We start from the raw sequence: 16,505 nt of genomic DNA, 5'->3' as shown, positions 1-16,505 counted from the left end.
TTTATTTAGACAACAGTGTTTGTCGAAAGGCCCTTTTTGGCGAACTTTCCTCGTACATAATTCATCACACCCCGTAGATTCAAGAACAATGATAAAACTTACCAAGTACACTACAGTAATGAAGTGAAATTGTGATTCACTCCTACGAAATTTTACTTCTCTGTCGACAAGAAATAACAATAGAGCGGAATTGAAGTAAATGACACATAAATAATACAAAAAAGTTCTCAGAATAAATGGCAAAAGAGAATTGAAAATAATAGGAATAAGGGGAGCGTTTTAAATGGAAAACTCAGCCAGGTGTTTTTCGGTCGAACGTACCGTACCTACTTTGTATAAAAGAAACTCTTTAAAGAAATAAATTTGAAACTAAATTGGCATCAAATGTTTATTTCTATTCATGAGCAACGTACGACCGTCCTGCTTACCCAATTATTGATCGCCAACTTCGAACTTGAAGGTACCTTGCGTCCATAAATGCTCTTTGAAAACTTATTAAATCCTTATTTCCAATTTTTGAACTATGAGGGGCGTTAAAAAAGGTGTGATAAGCGCCCAATCTTTTATTTCACGTTATTACATTCCCAATCGACACTGGATTGAGCATTTCATAAATATTGGTTTAGTTGTCGCTTATCCCCATTGAGTTTAAATGAAATATCCTATCGGAATCCACGCAGGATATCTAAAAAGAGTAAATATTGAATTCAATGAATCTACACCAGCGTTTATTGCTTTTTGTTGATATATATCTTATGTGCCGAAGCATATAATCATCCAATCTGACATTGTCGTTTGTTAAACTAAACAACATTAAAAGCTCCTCCGTTTCAAAGCATTATTAAAATTCTCTTTTACACGCAACACAAATATATCGGCGCTTACCATTAAAATTGTTTAAATCGTCTCATTTGCATTGAAAACCCACAGACGGTGTCCATTAACAACAATATCAAGTTGTACACAATTTAATCAAGTTGGAAGGAAAGAAAGGTCAAGACCACTTGCTGAGTTATTCATAGTATGTACTAACCAAAAGTACAAACAGTTCAATTGAAAATGATTTAACAGTAAATAAACAATTTCTATTCATATTATGATAATGAACATCGTAAAGTCGAATTTTTATAATACTATTTTTATTAAAAAAAAATGTTTGCGTTATGTAGCTTGCAATTAATAGAAAACTGTTCACGATATTGAACCACATTCCTATTGCACTTATATCATTATATATCAGAGACACTGCCGTTAGTTTCACATTCTTGCTGTCTAAATTACGAGCGTTTTCAATTTTTGCAGCATTATTGATTTATTAAGAGCACTAATTAAATGAGTTTTCAGGCCTTATGTACTAATCTAATTGTACGAGTAAGTGTTTTCATAATGTTCAGAATAAAACAAGAACTAAATATATAATTTTGATTTAATAAAGAATAAGGCAAAAAGTAATCTCACAATTAGGTAAATTAAGCTATTTTGTAAATTATACGACACAGATAAGCGTTTAAATCTGCTGAATAAATAGTAAAAACTCAACGGGTTTTTAGGTTGATTTTTACTACAATTTGTTCTATACAATAAGCTGGAAGCACTTGTTAATTTTTTTATTATTTATTTGAACTAGTTATTTTAATAACGCTGTTACCGCTCTTCCACTAATTTTGTCAAACCCATAGGCTGGTAAAATATACTTGTATATGAGTTAAAATATTACGTTCACGTGAAGTTTAAATGTGTCCGGACGTCCGTTTCGGGGATGTTGAATATAGTTCATTTTCAGTTGAGTTAAATTTTCATAGCTAGAAACATCGCTCAATAATCCTTTTTTAGAAGTTTGCTAAACCTTTTTCAGGACTGAATACGTTTAATAGGAAATGAAGTTCGGCGGGATTCCCAAAATCTCAACGTTTTACATATCCGGAAATTTCAACATCCCGAAGATCCTCGCATACCTACTACATCTCGTAATTTTGTCCCAAGCATACGCTGATTTCTGTGTCTTTTACAATAAAACTTTTTACAAGCATAATTATGGTAATTATGACACATTTACATAACTGTAAACAACAGGAAATGTTAATTAATACCCAAAAACTGGTTTGGATTTTACTTGAAAGTCGATACGAATAATCTCCAAATTTATAGCAGTAGTATGGTCTAAGTTTGTAAAAATACTTCAATAAAAAGTCGAAATTGTGGGTGTTTTTATCTGAATTTATTATTTTCTCGTAGAATAATACAAAAGGACTCATAAGCTCATGTCCGTGGAGCCATCGACCCACTCGACTTGCTTGTGAATGCGGATAGTGTCACTTCTAATTGCAATAAGCAGTGAACAGGTTTTTTGCAATGCAAATATAACATCTTTATTATTTATTTATTTTTTTAAATGTTGGAAATAAATTTAACCTACCAAAGATATAAATAACGATACCTTGGATTCTGCTTTCTTTTATTTTGAAAGAAAATAAATTAAACAAACATTCATTACATTTAGTGCCATCCATATAAATCTTTAATTTGATTTGACAATATAGAGTCGACCATTGCATAAATGTCTTTGTTATGATAATGGAGCATTACCGTTTCTATATTACATGTTTTATCACGGACGCTCCAGGCAAGTGTCTTGTTAAAATAAACCGTTAACGTTGAAGGCCACAAGGTGTAATTATGCTGTGTTCTATTTCACTTTTAATACAATGGTTTGCAGCTTCGCAATTTCTAGTCATTTTACTAGTGTTAAGAAAAACTTGTGGATACCGCTGCTTCTTATTAATCTTCTTATATTTGCTTACAAGTACAATCACCATTAAATTTACATTAAATTTCATAAAAATGAAATGATGAACAGCTGTGTTAATTCGACCGACACATTAACGACTTCTTTAAATAAATATATTTTCAGTTTTTGTTTTACTTGATTAAAACTGAAGTGGAGTATTAAAGAATCAAAATTTCTATCGTTAGCTTGAATGAACATAAAGACAGATCGTGTGAAAACGTTTTACTTCACTCAAATATGCTGTTCCTAATAAGTGGTTATCCTATTTGAATAATGAGTTGACTGGGTTTTCAGTTTGTCGAATTTAGATCGTTATGAATGCGTCTCTTCTAGAACTACGATCAGCAGGATGCTCTCAATGCATACTGATGAATGATAATTATGCAGAGACGACTTGCACTTTGTTCCAAGTCAAACGGATGAAACTTCTATCAGACATGTATACAATCAATGTTTGAAGTGCTACGCTTTGGTTTACATCAGTATCACAAAAACATGAAAAGTCTAATGGAAAATTCCTCGGAAATTTTTAAACGTGTGTTTATAAACTGATTTACTGTATGGATTTTATTTTGGTGTATGTATTTTGTATTTTTTGTTGCAATTTAAGTTTATTTTGAAATACATTAATTAATAATGTTCACTCTATTCCCTTTTGTAATATCCTAAAAACTAGTATCTCTAATGGTATGTACCTACCCGAGAAAACATCTTAACACTTGTTCATAAACATCACTTTTAATTCATAGGGACAAAAAATAATTGTGAGGCTAAAATTATCGCTAAATAAATTATGTAACATCAATTCTGAGTTGATAAATTTAACATTCATAATACTAATTTTGAAAACTACCAAAATAGCTTTTATTTAAGAATTGGTTTTAAAACCTTTTGCAACTACATATAAAACTTTTGAAACAGACATTTTTATGTAGACATTAATTTAAGATAATTATTTAATGGTGTTTATCGTATACAGGGTTATTCATAAATATGAAGCAATATTTGAACCTCAAAAATGACCTATAAAATGATGTTAATTTAAATAATAACTCGTGTCCTATCTCTAATGATAAGAATTTTACAGCCCTCGGAATGTGGGTATGGAAATTTGATTTTTTTGTAATAACTTTGGAACTATTTGACCAAATATTATAAAATTTGGAACATTTTCCTGTGACAACCATACCCTTTGAACTGGTAATCACGAAAACCGGATACATCCACTCAATTTCCGGTTCCAGCAGTTGCAGGTCACATTTTCTGTGTTTTCCCATTTTTTTTTGATCTCTTAATACCACTTTTTTATTGCCCAAATCAATAGAGTAATCAATTTCGAATAAAAAACGCATAACCTTTAATACCCCTAAAATGGACCGTTTCAAAGATATTTTAATTTAAACTGAGGACTGCACAACGCTGAAATCAAAAAATAGGGATTTTGAATAAGTGGTATCCACGGCAACCAATGACCATGGTCACATAAATCCCTGCCAGGCATCTGTTAACTTTGACGATAATTTTTGTGATTTTTTTATGAATTAAATGCAACGTGATCCATTTGGATTTATTCTAAGTTATGTTTGGAATCTGAGGTAAACTCTTTTATTAAATATTTTCGATTAATTGTCTAATAATCGTCCTATGTCAAAGTTGACAGATGCCTGACAGCGATTAGTGAGACCATGGTCATTTGTTACCGTGGATATCAACCATTCAAAATCCCTACTTTTTGGTTTCAGCGTTGTGCAGTCCTCAGTTTAAATTAAAATATCTTTGAAACGGTCCATTTTAGGGGTATTAAAGGCTATGCGTTTTTTAATCGAAATTGACTACTCTATCGATTTGGGCAATAAAAAATTGGTGTTAAGAGAGCAAAAAAATGGAAAAACACAGAAAATGTGACCTGCAACTGCTGGAACCGGAAATTGAGTGGATGTATCCGGTTTTCGTGATTACCAGTTTAAAGGGTATGTTCTCACAGGAAAATTTTCCAAATTTTATAATATTTGGTAATATAGTTCCAAAGTTATTAGAAAAAAATCAAATTTCCATACCCACATTCCGAGGGCTGTAAAATTCTTATCAGTAGAGATAGGACACGAGTTATTATTTAAATTAACATCATTTTATAGGTCATTTTTGAGGTTCAAATATTGCTTCATATTTATGAATAATCCTGTATGTTACACTATAATAACCTAATTCAAGTGGATAAAAAATTGCAGCTCCATGGTATAAATCGCTTCTTATAATCATTTTCAGTAGCTGCAGATAATGATCCAATCTATACGTAAATCCAACTTTGATGACATAAATGCCCAAGTTATACTTGCGAATATCCATTAAGAGATTTTGCATTAAGTTGGTCAATTATCTATATCGAAGTTTCGTAGTAAAATAATTTCCGGTTCACACAACTTAAGTCGTATTTAATCTAAGTTATAAAGGTATTAACATCTTTGCAATAATTATATTAGCAGTAGTAAATAAATTCTATCGTGATTATTAATATTATGTTTATAGCAAATGATTCAGTAAGTTGTAATGTTGATTTTTACAATTTGCTACTTTATGTAATGAAAACTATACAAGGTGTGTCAGAACTCGCGCCCCAGAGAAAAATTTCAAGTAAGATAAGATACCAAGAACATGAAAAAAATGTTAAAAAATTCTGTAAAAAATTTGTGACATTTATTTTACAGTTGACATTTTTTATGTCTATTTAATGATAGGTACCTACTAACGACCTTGTTTTTTTTTAATTATTTAGTAAAAGATGCAAGAATTTTGTCATTAAAAGCAAGAAATAACATTAATCATAGCTACAATTTCGGAACAGCTTCCTTGTTTCCTCTTCTAATAGCCTGTAGCAAAAAAACTTGGAAAATTATTTTTTCAACAGAAATAAATACAGTCAAATTGCAAAATTTAAACTCTCATAACTTCAAAATTGTTGTAGGTAGAATAGTCCGGTCAAAATAAACATTTTAAATAACTAAAATTCCGACAGAGCTAAATTTTGGTGGAGATATTGAGTACACCATTAGGAATAAAGTGTCAAAAGTCCCCATCGATCCCATGTGTGCTAAAAAAGTTATTCGGGGTCAAAGGTCGAAATTTGACGTTTTTTAGATTTTTTTCGAAAACGGTAAGTTTTATCAAAAAAGTAGCCCAAACAAAAAATATAGATCTTGAAATTATCTACAAAATGGTCCTTATACTTTTTTTCTAACAATCACCATTCCTGAGATATCGCGATTCTAAAAGTTGAAGGAGTCACGTTCTACATGGTATGCACATACAGAGTGCGTCAGAACTCCCGCTTCAAAGACAAATGCCATGTAGGGTAAGGTACCACAAACATAGAAAAAATTAAAAAAAAATCTATCTATAAAAGTTTCAAAGTTATGAGAGTTTAAATTTTGCACTTTGACTCTATTTATTTCTGTAGGGAAAATAATTTTCCAAGTTTTTTTGCTACAGGCCATTAGAAGAAGAAACAAAAAAGCTGTGTCCTAAATTGTAACTCTGTTCAATGTTATTTGTGGCTTATTGGCAAAACTTTTGTACCTTTACTAGATAATTGTAAAAAAACATATACAAAATCAACAGTATTATTAAATAGACATCAAAAATAGTCAAATGTCAAAAAACAAATGTCAAATTTTTTTGACAGATAAAATTTTTTAAACATTTTTTTTATGTTCCTGGTATCTTATTTTACTTGAAATTTTTCTTCTACTTCATTAAACTTATAAATATCTCGATTCCATTAAAATTAAAAAGAATTTATTTGGTAATACATACAGGTTGTTCAAAAAATCGCGCATTTCCTTGAAAGGGAGTAATTGGGTAGTCCCCAGAGTACTGAAAAAATGTTTAAAAATTCTATCTGTCAAAAAATTTTGACATTTATTTTTTGACATTTGTCATTTTTTTATGTCTATTTAATAATACTGATGACCTTGTATATGTTTTTTTATAATTATTTGATAAAGGTACAAAAATTTTGTCAATAAAAGCTACAAATAATATTAAACAGAGTTACAACTTAGGATACAGCTTCTTTGTTTCCTTTTCTAATAACCTGTAGCAAAAAAACGTGGAAAATTATTTATCCTACAGAAATAAATAAGAGTCAAAGTGCAAAATTTAAACTCTCATAACTTCGAAATTTTTATAGATAGAATTTTTTTAATTTTTTTTTTATGTTCCTGGTACCTTACCCTACATGGCATTTGTCTTTAGGGCGCGAGTTCTGGCGCACTCTGTATGTGCATATGATGTAGAACGTTACTCCTTCAACTTTTAAAATCGCGATATCTCAGGAATGGTGATTCTTGGAAAAAAAGTATAAAGACCATTTTGTAGATAATTTTAAGATCTATAATTTTTGTCTGAGCTACTTTTTTGATAAAACTTGCCGTTTTCGAAGAAAATCTAAAAAACGTCAAATATTGACCTTTGACCCCGAATAACTTTTTTAGCACACATGGGATCGATGGGGACTTTTGACACTTTATTTCTAATGGTATACCCAAGGTCTCCACCAAAATTTAGCTCTGTCGGAATTTTCGTTATTTGACCACTATTTTTATGACTAATTTGACCGGACTAGAATTTTTTAAACATTTTTTCCATGTTCCTGGTGTCTTACCTTACATGGCATTTTTCTCTGTGACGCAAGTTTTGGTGCACCCTATATTTTGCGTTTAAAACAACGTTTTAAATTGTTTATGTTGTTTCATTTTCTTTTTATCAATTTGTAAGAAATTCACTCCCTTGCGTGTAGCTGTCAATAGCAGTCTCTCAGAATTATTTAAAAAATTATACAGTGTACTTTGCGTCAACTTGATTATGCAAGACTGCACTCTCATTTCACCACATTTTAAACCAAGCACAAATCGTCTTTCAGTGTCAGCTTTATCACTAAATCCTTCAATTGGCATTGTCCCATTACCCTTGTAAAAATTCTCCGTTGTTTGCTTCAACAGCACTCTAGAGGGGACTTTAATTCACTTCTCATGCAAAGTTACATCTTCTTTACTCCGGAAAAACGACAGTATATGTAATAAATAAAAACGATTTGACAGCAATTTTTGATTTCATCTCAAGTCTTGTTGGAGTTTATGTTCTAGTCGGGACAAATTGAAAACTGTTCGCTCCACATCTAACATCTTTCCGAATCAAATTAAGGCGGTAATGTTCAATTTAAAACTAACAGTAGATTTTGTGGGTCTTAATACAATAGAGTTATAACATGTAATTTTGTAGATCGTAATCTGGCAGCAGTGTGACTCTATCTCACATTACAACGATATTATTAGGAAGGTATGCCAGAAGCGTCGTATTATTCAAATTAGTTATTTGAAATAACGCTATCGCTGAGTGCCAAATTACTTGTAAGACCTCACTCTTTAATTTTATGTGATGATATGCGGATATTCAACTAGAAATTCTGACACTAATATCATACTTCTTATGGTTCTCATAACAAATGACAGTGCAGCAAATAGAACTTTTATAAGAGCTGACGTTGCAGTCGAATATCACAGCCCTGGGAAAAAGTTTTTAATTTTATTAAATTTTGTTGCGGTTTGTTTCATAACATTTTATAATAGACATAACAAAATTAGTCTAAACTATGCACAGCAGAACGCAACACTTCAATACTGAAATGAATTTAACGGTTGGTCAACATGTGGTCGTACTTGAGAAACGGTGGAAACTCATCATTAATTCGCACTAATGTTCTGCTCTATCAGGAAGTAATAAGGCGATGTAATATCCTTCTTAATTGCCGCTACAAGAAATGGTACCTACTACGTATATGTATATCGTGTAGTTAATTTTAATCGTAGTTCAGGCTCTACATCTAAGACTATTTTGTTAATTAGAGCTATTCAGAGGTATGTTTGGTGGGCAAATGAATGCATACGTTATTTATTTTTGAGTAATGACACGTTTTGAATGATCCTTGGCCGCTTGATTTATAATCACAGGTACATGCCACCATTTATCTTCGATTAAAGTTTTTAAGTTTTTTTTTAAATAGCTATTACTATAGTTAGAGGCGAAAATAAATTAATAGAAGAGATTTAAGCTGACTGTAAGTAATGCACATTATTATTAATTGGGCTAACTTTTGGGCCAACGTTCGGATGATGATGAAACTTCATAGTGGGAATTCGAAGAGGAAAAATATATGTGTTAGGTGTTTTACGTGTAATTTATGATTTTATGAGTATTTTACAAATCACGACTGCTAGCAATAGTTTAGAAAATGAGATATTTAACTTTATACTAAATCTTAACTTTTACATAAAACTTGAAATTGGTTTGCTCTCAGAACCACCAGTTAAAGTTTGTAAATATTGCCCTCGTCCAATTTTAACTTTATGAACTCAACGATTACAAACTAATAATTTTTTCAAATAATACGTGTTTACGGTTGTTTGTTTGTAAATTATTAACTATTATTATCTGTACGCAAATTAATACACAGAGATTTAAGTGGGTTTAACTGTTTCATTGCTTGTAATTGCAGTAAACATAACTGAGTTACTTGTAAACAGAAATCTTAAAAAATACTTATGGTGGGGTTGGTTCATTACAAGCAATCGAAAAGTCAAGCTCATTGATTTCTCCTTATATTTTTGTTTTGTTTTGAAGTTTCTTTCTGAGTCAGAGTCAATCTTTTAACTACTTTCAATCTTTTTTATGTTTTTGTATCCCAAACATTTCTATTGCTTATTATTCTTATTAGTAATGCAGTTTAGTTTAATTCTGCATCGCTGCGTTTTATACTCGATCCAAATGACATGTTTTGATTTTAAATGTATCCGTTCATTAAATATTAAATACAGGGTGATTCAGATAAGATAATGAGCCCGACGTTCTGGCGATGCAACCCAAAAAACAAATTTCATTTACGTCTTGATCTAATTTTAATTACGATTTGCATTTGCAATCAAAGTTATCTTATGTTGCTCTGACAGTGCTTTGACAAGCAATTTATGATTTATAAATAAATTGTTTGCCTACCTTTAATGTTTTATCCTTTCATACATTTTGTGTTGGATTTACATCGAAAAGACTTTTCTAATTTCTCTATCATTCCGCGAGAACTGAATGGCACTAATGTCAGAGTGACATAAGATGATAACTTGGATTCAACTTGCAAATCCTAATTTAAATTGGATCAAAGGCGTAAATGAAATTTGTTTTTTGGGTTGCATCGCCAGATCGTCAGGCTCATTATCTTATCTGAATCGCCCTGTATAAAATCTCTTAGTATTGTCAATGAACTAATTTAACTTCAAACAGACTTAGTCCTATTTATTTTATAAAGGTACTCCTATGTTACTTTGTTGAAACAATATTCCTTATGATCTAGTTTAATACTGATTTTCCAACTACATATTGCACAAACGTACAAATTACAGAAACTGTTTTTTAACACTTTTCGTTTGGTCTGTGAACTAAAACAAAATTTTAGCATTCTATAGTAGAATCTATCAATCTACTTACCATGTTATTTTACGATACTAACAATTTGATTGATTTACAACAAATTTGTCTATAAAAAAGAAGTCATTAAAAGAGGAGTACTGTTAATGTTTGAACGCAATTTGTAATACACTTTTGTTTAACATACTCTAATACTTTGTAGCAATTGAAGAGAATGGAAATTAATCATAATTGCAACGCCTTTGTGAAAGAAACAATTTTGAAAATAATGCTTTAAAAAAAATTTAAACTCTCATTTCAAATAAATTCTGCAGAATTTATTGCCAATCTCATAATACCTACTTGAAATTTCTATACAATATTTTTTGTCTACAATGCTACGTTTTGTGCTCTAAAAATACTCTACTACAACTCAGCCATCTTAGCTGATTCTGATTGATCTTAATCAATCAAAGCTTAAAATATGCAATTTCCGATGATAAAAATATAAAACAGGAAAAAACATTATTATTTTAATTTGATTTTGCTGTTCGGTCTTTCAATTCCTTTATAGGAGGAACGCCATTAGAACGGAAATTTAAATCTTTTCGCCTCTTACTTAAACTACTTTTAATAAGGAGTTCACAAACTGCAAATGTTTACCTTTTCCCGCATCCGCATAATACCATTCAAACCACACTCCATCAAAATAAAACTGCAACAACTTAAACACCATAAAACGGCAGTTAGTAAACTGTATATTCAGATAATCAATTAAACATGTACGGTTGTAATAGCCGCAGTACTTGTACCGATAAATTTCATATTTGTTCTTCATTTCGCATTGAATCGACCTGTAAAGTATAGGTTGTTTAGGATGAAAGTCGAGCACATAATAATCGTTAGAAACTCGTTATTCTGCAGCAACGGTTGAGCATCCGGTGCTGCAACAGGACGTAACTACATATTTGCCGGATTTTTACGCTTTAATAGCATCCTACGAAAGAATGAAAGAAAATTTTTAAAATCCTCAGCACAATGCTGATTATGCGAATGAATGAAATAAAGTAAATTTATTACATCTGGTCATGTGCGTTGCTTCATAGACAGAAATCTTTTTCTTGATAAACGCAAAAATTAACACATTCGACTGCTTCCTGTAAGCATTACACAGGGAAAAAGTTAGTCAAGTCATTTGAATCAATGATCACAAGTTTGTGCCAAATGTAGAACTATTTAATATAAAGGAACACATTTCATAATGAGATTCTTGTAATGACCGTTTTGTTGTCAAATATTTGGTCAAAGCAAAACTTATTATGTCAGTTGACATCTATACACAAAGGCGTCAAACTGGTGCTTTGTTGTGCAAGAAGTCAGGTCTCAAATTAATGCATGCTTTAGGACTAGATCGCCGGGTAGTCAAAGTTAATTGTTTAGTCACGAATGATACATATCCTTTGTGGGCAGTGAGCAATAATTTTGCCATAAATATGGCTAGACCAGATTTATTGAATTGCCTACATACATCGAAGGGCAAATTTATGAGATGTAAGAACAATACAAATTACTTTATTCCATAAATCAGTCCATTCAATCTCATGATTAACATTAAGCTAAACCTTTGTATTATATTTTGTAATATTTACAAATAAGGAGTGAACTGTGAGGAATTGCTTGCACTTGAAGGTTAAAATACTGTGAAATGTTTTATTGAAATTGCCATAAACACAAGATCAAAAGAAAGAAAGTGGAGCGTAATTGCGTGCTATTTATGTGACGCTGCTTTTAGTTTTAAGCAGAGCTTAAGAAAAATGCATACTTTTGGTATTTAACAAAAATCGATGTTTTCTTTGTGGTCTACATTTTTGTTTCGGTCATCGGATAAAATGTTGACCTGAGACGTTTGAACTATGCGTACGTAAAATTTTCCGGAAAGTCTATTGGCGTCGAAAAAATTTGATTTACCTACTCTACAATTATTTTAAAAACTTGACAAAAAGAAGAATAATATAAATGGATTCGGATGACGTTCTTCTACGTTGCAGGTAGAGTTTGAAAAAAAAATTAGTTGTCAATCATGGTCCCATTAACAACTAACACTATAGCGTGAGCGTTAACGACCTATCGATTTAACAATGCGCTTAAACCAAATAAGCTGTCATTATATTTTCTATTCTATTTTGCTTTAACAATGATTGTATTCTTTTTAAGATTTTTATAATCTTTTGTCTCAGACTTGTCAGTCCTTTGCTTTTGGAATAAAGCTTTGCAAGAAGAAAACAATAGCCGCGCCGCTGAAATATCGCTTTGTTTAAAAATAAACGAAAAAATCAATTTAAAAAAACCTGTAATTTTTTAAGTATTGGATAGGGGATGGTCGATGTTTTTCTATTTCATAAAAAAATTACGAACATGTACATGAGAGACAAATTCTATTTATATAAAATTTTATTTTAAGCTAAAAACATTTTTCATTCAAAAACGGATTATAACCTACGATCTGCTTTGTGTGAATAAACAAAATTTAACCCAACCGAACTATCGATACAGCGAGCGGTTTTAATTTGGTTAGTAAAAATAGTAGCAGACAAAATGGTGAATTACCATTTTCGAAGAACATCACGTAAACATTCTATGAGGAAAAATATTGGAGTCATGTCATTTTCAAAATTAAAATATATACATTAAGTGGAGTCTCATAAAAAGATTAATTGCTTTAAACAAAAGCTCAGAACATGGAAAGGCGTGCAAAGAGAGAAATTTATTTCAGTTCATTTCCACTCTTTAAATTTAAAGGAGAGTAGGCGGTGTCGCCTCAAAGGAATTACCTTAAAACAATAGAACTTACAATTATTATTCCTGCGAGTTTCACAAGGCAAATTTGCATTTGGATTTTTTGCATTTAGAACAGCTGCATTTTATAAATTGTTGGAAATACGAGTAATTGTCTTAAATAAATTCTAGGAGGTCGTTATTCAAATAAGTTTGAAGATTTCACTCGGACGTGATAAATTATATGACTTTTTCCCGGCGGTCATTACAGTTCATTTTTATAAATCACTCCTAAGTGATTAATAAAAATAAAAATAAACGAAATTAATAAAAATTATGGGCGATAAGACTCGACGATAATAAAGAAATAAAATTAGAGAAAAAGCTTTGCAAGTATCTTTTATCTATACGCTTTTATTGTCGTTCCGAAGGTGCAGTTGGTGATAAATAGGATTATTTCCTCTTTAACTTGCTAACTTTAATGCCTAGATATTTAATAAAAATTCTATAAAAAAAATTAAAAATACAGCAGTCGCAATGCCGCAATTTTAATTAAAATGCCTGGCAGAAGCCAACCTTCCTCTTCCCATCTTTTACGTCCGTCATGGTAATAAATAAATCCCTTTTTGGATTATGACAAAAAAACAAACAGCATAATGTTAATAACTTGTAGCGGAAAAGATAATGATCAAAGCTTTGTATAAAGTTTTAACGATGATTATTTTGTCGGAAATGTAATTATATATTTACCACACACCACATAGTTAACAAAGTCTGGCAATTATGAAACAAAATAGTTTTTAAACCTTTTCAGTTTACAAATTTTGTAAAAATAGTATGGAACAGTTAAAATAAAGTTCAAAAAGCTATAAAAAACAGTTTCGACGTTTAGCTAACTTTTGAAATATCTGTAATACAAAGTCTTTTTATATTCTGTAATCATCTGTGTTCTGTGTTCTGTGTTCTTCGGCAGTTTTATTCAAAGCACTATGTAATCAAAATATGAGGGAGAAATTCTCATTATGTTTTATTGGCAAAGAAACAGACTAATGAACATAATGAAGTTTACGTTTGTAATTTTTTTTTTGGTTTGATGGTTTCAACATTAAGTTACTTATACGTTTCAATTTAATATATATAATATCTAAATTTCAAGTCATAAAAACTATTTGTAATTGTAATTTGTAAATTACTGATTAATCTTTTAGTTTCAGCTCTTTTCCAGCTATTTCCTCGTAAAAATTTACAGTCATTGTCTTCGTTGTGAAGGAGCTTCAGTCCTTCCTAATTAATTTTGCTAATTATATTTGTTATAATGACTATTGCGCGTTCGTTTGTTTGGTACAACAGCCTAAGAAAATATTGGATTCAGCCTACGAGTTTACGTGAGCTCCTGTTCGAATACTTACTGCGAGCCCAAAAATCAATTAAACTAATTACACGCTAGAAACTCGCTGTCTCATATTCCCGTGAAAACGTGCTGGTGTTCACTAGATCATGGATTTGGCAAAATTGTGTTTGATTTATTAGTAAACCGTGCACATTTTGCGGCATGGTTGAAATAGAAGGAAATATGAGGGTAGTTGCGGTTACATTTGTCAACGCCAATCCGTTTCTATTTTAGTATGTGCGTGAGGGTATGCATTTGTGAATATGTGCATTAAACATTATATACTAGAGCCAATTTGGTCGCGGTAATCATAGCTGGCGATTTGTCGCCGAAGTAATTTTTATTACTTTATTATTCTCCAATTTTTGAAAATCTAAACTAGCAGATTCTTTTATTTCTACAGGGTGAGTCATATACAGGTGTCCCACGAGTAATAATGAGCCTGAAAAATTTATTGAAGCAACCAACACTACATTTCATAGATAACGTGGATATTAAACATAGTAATCGTATTTTTATTTTTGACAAATTTCTATCAGTCAAAATGACTTTACTCCAGTTTTAGGAAGTCCGTCTGCAGTTTGCGAAGAGTTTTTCAAACATTCTTCATAAATGAGAATGTTATTGGTCTTTTCGGCAATATTTTAATAATTCTCATCAAATTCTCCAAGTTGAAGTGTTGTTTGGTGACTATGTTTAATTTATTAAAACTAAATATTTTAATATCCACGTTATCTTTGAAATGTAATGTTGGTTGCTTCAAAAAATTTTTCAGGCTCATTATTACTCGTGGGACACCTGTATGATAAAGACACTAACTGATTTTCAGACGCATCCCAAAATACATTCTCAGATACCACGATGCGTTAATTAATGTACTGTGTACTTTTGACGATACAGATTCAGCCCCAACATTTTGTGGCATTTTCTATTTATCAAGATCATGTCAGTTTCTTTGTCGTTTGAGTACATTTTGAATTCAAGGGAAAAAGAAAGTGGAATTTTTGACACTGTCAAATTTAACTAATGAAATATCAAAAATTACTTTGTTTTGAATTTAATAAGCACAATTTTTCAAACACACAAAAAGCAAAGTTGACTGTGAGAATGTATTTTGGGTTGCGTCTAAAAATCGGTCAGGGTCTTTATTATAAGTGACTCTGCCTGTATAAAAATTTCTAAGTTATGAGAGTTTAAATTGGCTTTATTCTTTTATGTTGAAAAAATATTTTTTAAGTTTTTTTGCTACAGACTGTTAGAGGAGGAAACAAGGAAGCTGTATCCTAAATTGTAACTCTGTTTAGTGTTATTTGTGGCTTTTATTGGCAAAATTTTTGTACCTTTACTAAATAATTATAAAAAAAAACATATACAAGATCATCAGTATCATTAAATAGACCTACGAATATGTCGAAAATATATGTCAAAATATTTTGACAAATAGAATTTTTTTCAGTACTCTGGGGGACTAACCAATTACTCCCTTTTAAGAAAGTGTGCGAATTTTCGGACACCTGTATATTATTTTCTAAATTAATATTTTTATATTTTTTCTAATAAAAAAAATTAAAGAAATCGTTCTTCACTTTCAAAAATATATTTGATTAGAACTATGTGAACATTTCAACTTTAGTTTTTGCTTATTAGCGAGACATGAAGATACAAAATGTTATAATGTACAAAACTTCCAACTAAAAACAAAGTTAAGCCAACTCGCTCTAAATTACATTTAGGGTATAATATATCCCGAACCAGCAGACGTGATAAGTTCATGCAATTAATTTTTTTCTTAAAAAAAGTTGTAATTCTAGCAGTGCACACGGTGAACTTTCTAATTAAAATAATTATTATTTATATCCCTTGTAACACGTGTGTAAGTATTTTATGTGTTCTGAGGGACTGAAAGTTTTAACTTTTGATAAACTAGCAGAGTTAGAACGTAAATGATGAAGTTCTGGCCTAAAAGGAAACGGGTTGAAGTTTTATTAACCTCTAAAACGTTGAGTATGGGGTGCATCAAACTATAGAACTAAGATAAAACGAGGTCTGTTTGTTATTCTATTTTACGACCAAAAGTATTTTCCAGAAATCAACTAGTTT

At 30.8% G+C, this 16,505-nt stretch overlaps 1 protein-coding gene across 1 annotated transcript in view; it reads right to left on the bottom strand.

Annotated features, from left to right (window-relative positions):
- Nucleotides 1–16,505, bottom strand: part of LOC123014292 (irregular chiasm C-roughest protein-like) — a 224,724-nt gene that overhangs the window by 131,353 nt on the left and 76,866 nt on the right. The window lies entirely within an intron of this gene.

Source organism: Tribolium madens, unplaced genomic scaffold (assembly GCF_015345945.1).
Source record: "Tribolium madens isolate multiple individuals breed KSU strain unplaced genomic scaffold, Tmad_KSU_1.1 Scaffold_97;HRSCAF=244;Tcas5.2_LG3a, whole genome shotgun sequence".
Taxonomy (NCBI): domain Eukaryota; kingdom Metazoa; phylum Arthropoda; class Insecta; order Coleoptera; family Tenebrionidae; genus Tribolium; species Tribolium madens.
Note: the sequence above shows the minus strand (reverse complement) of the source record. Positions and strands in the feature narration are given on the sequence as shown.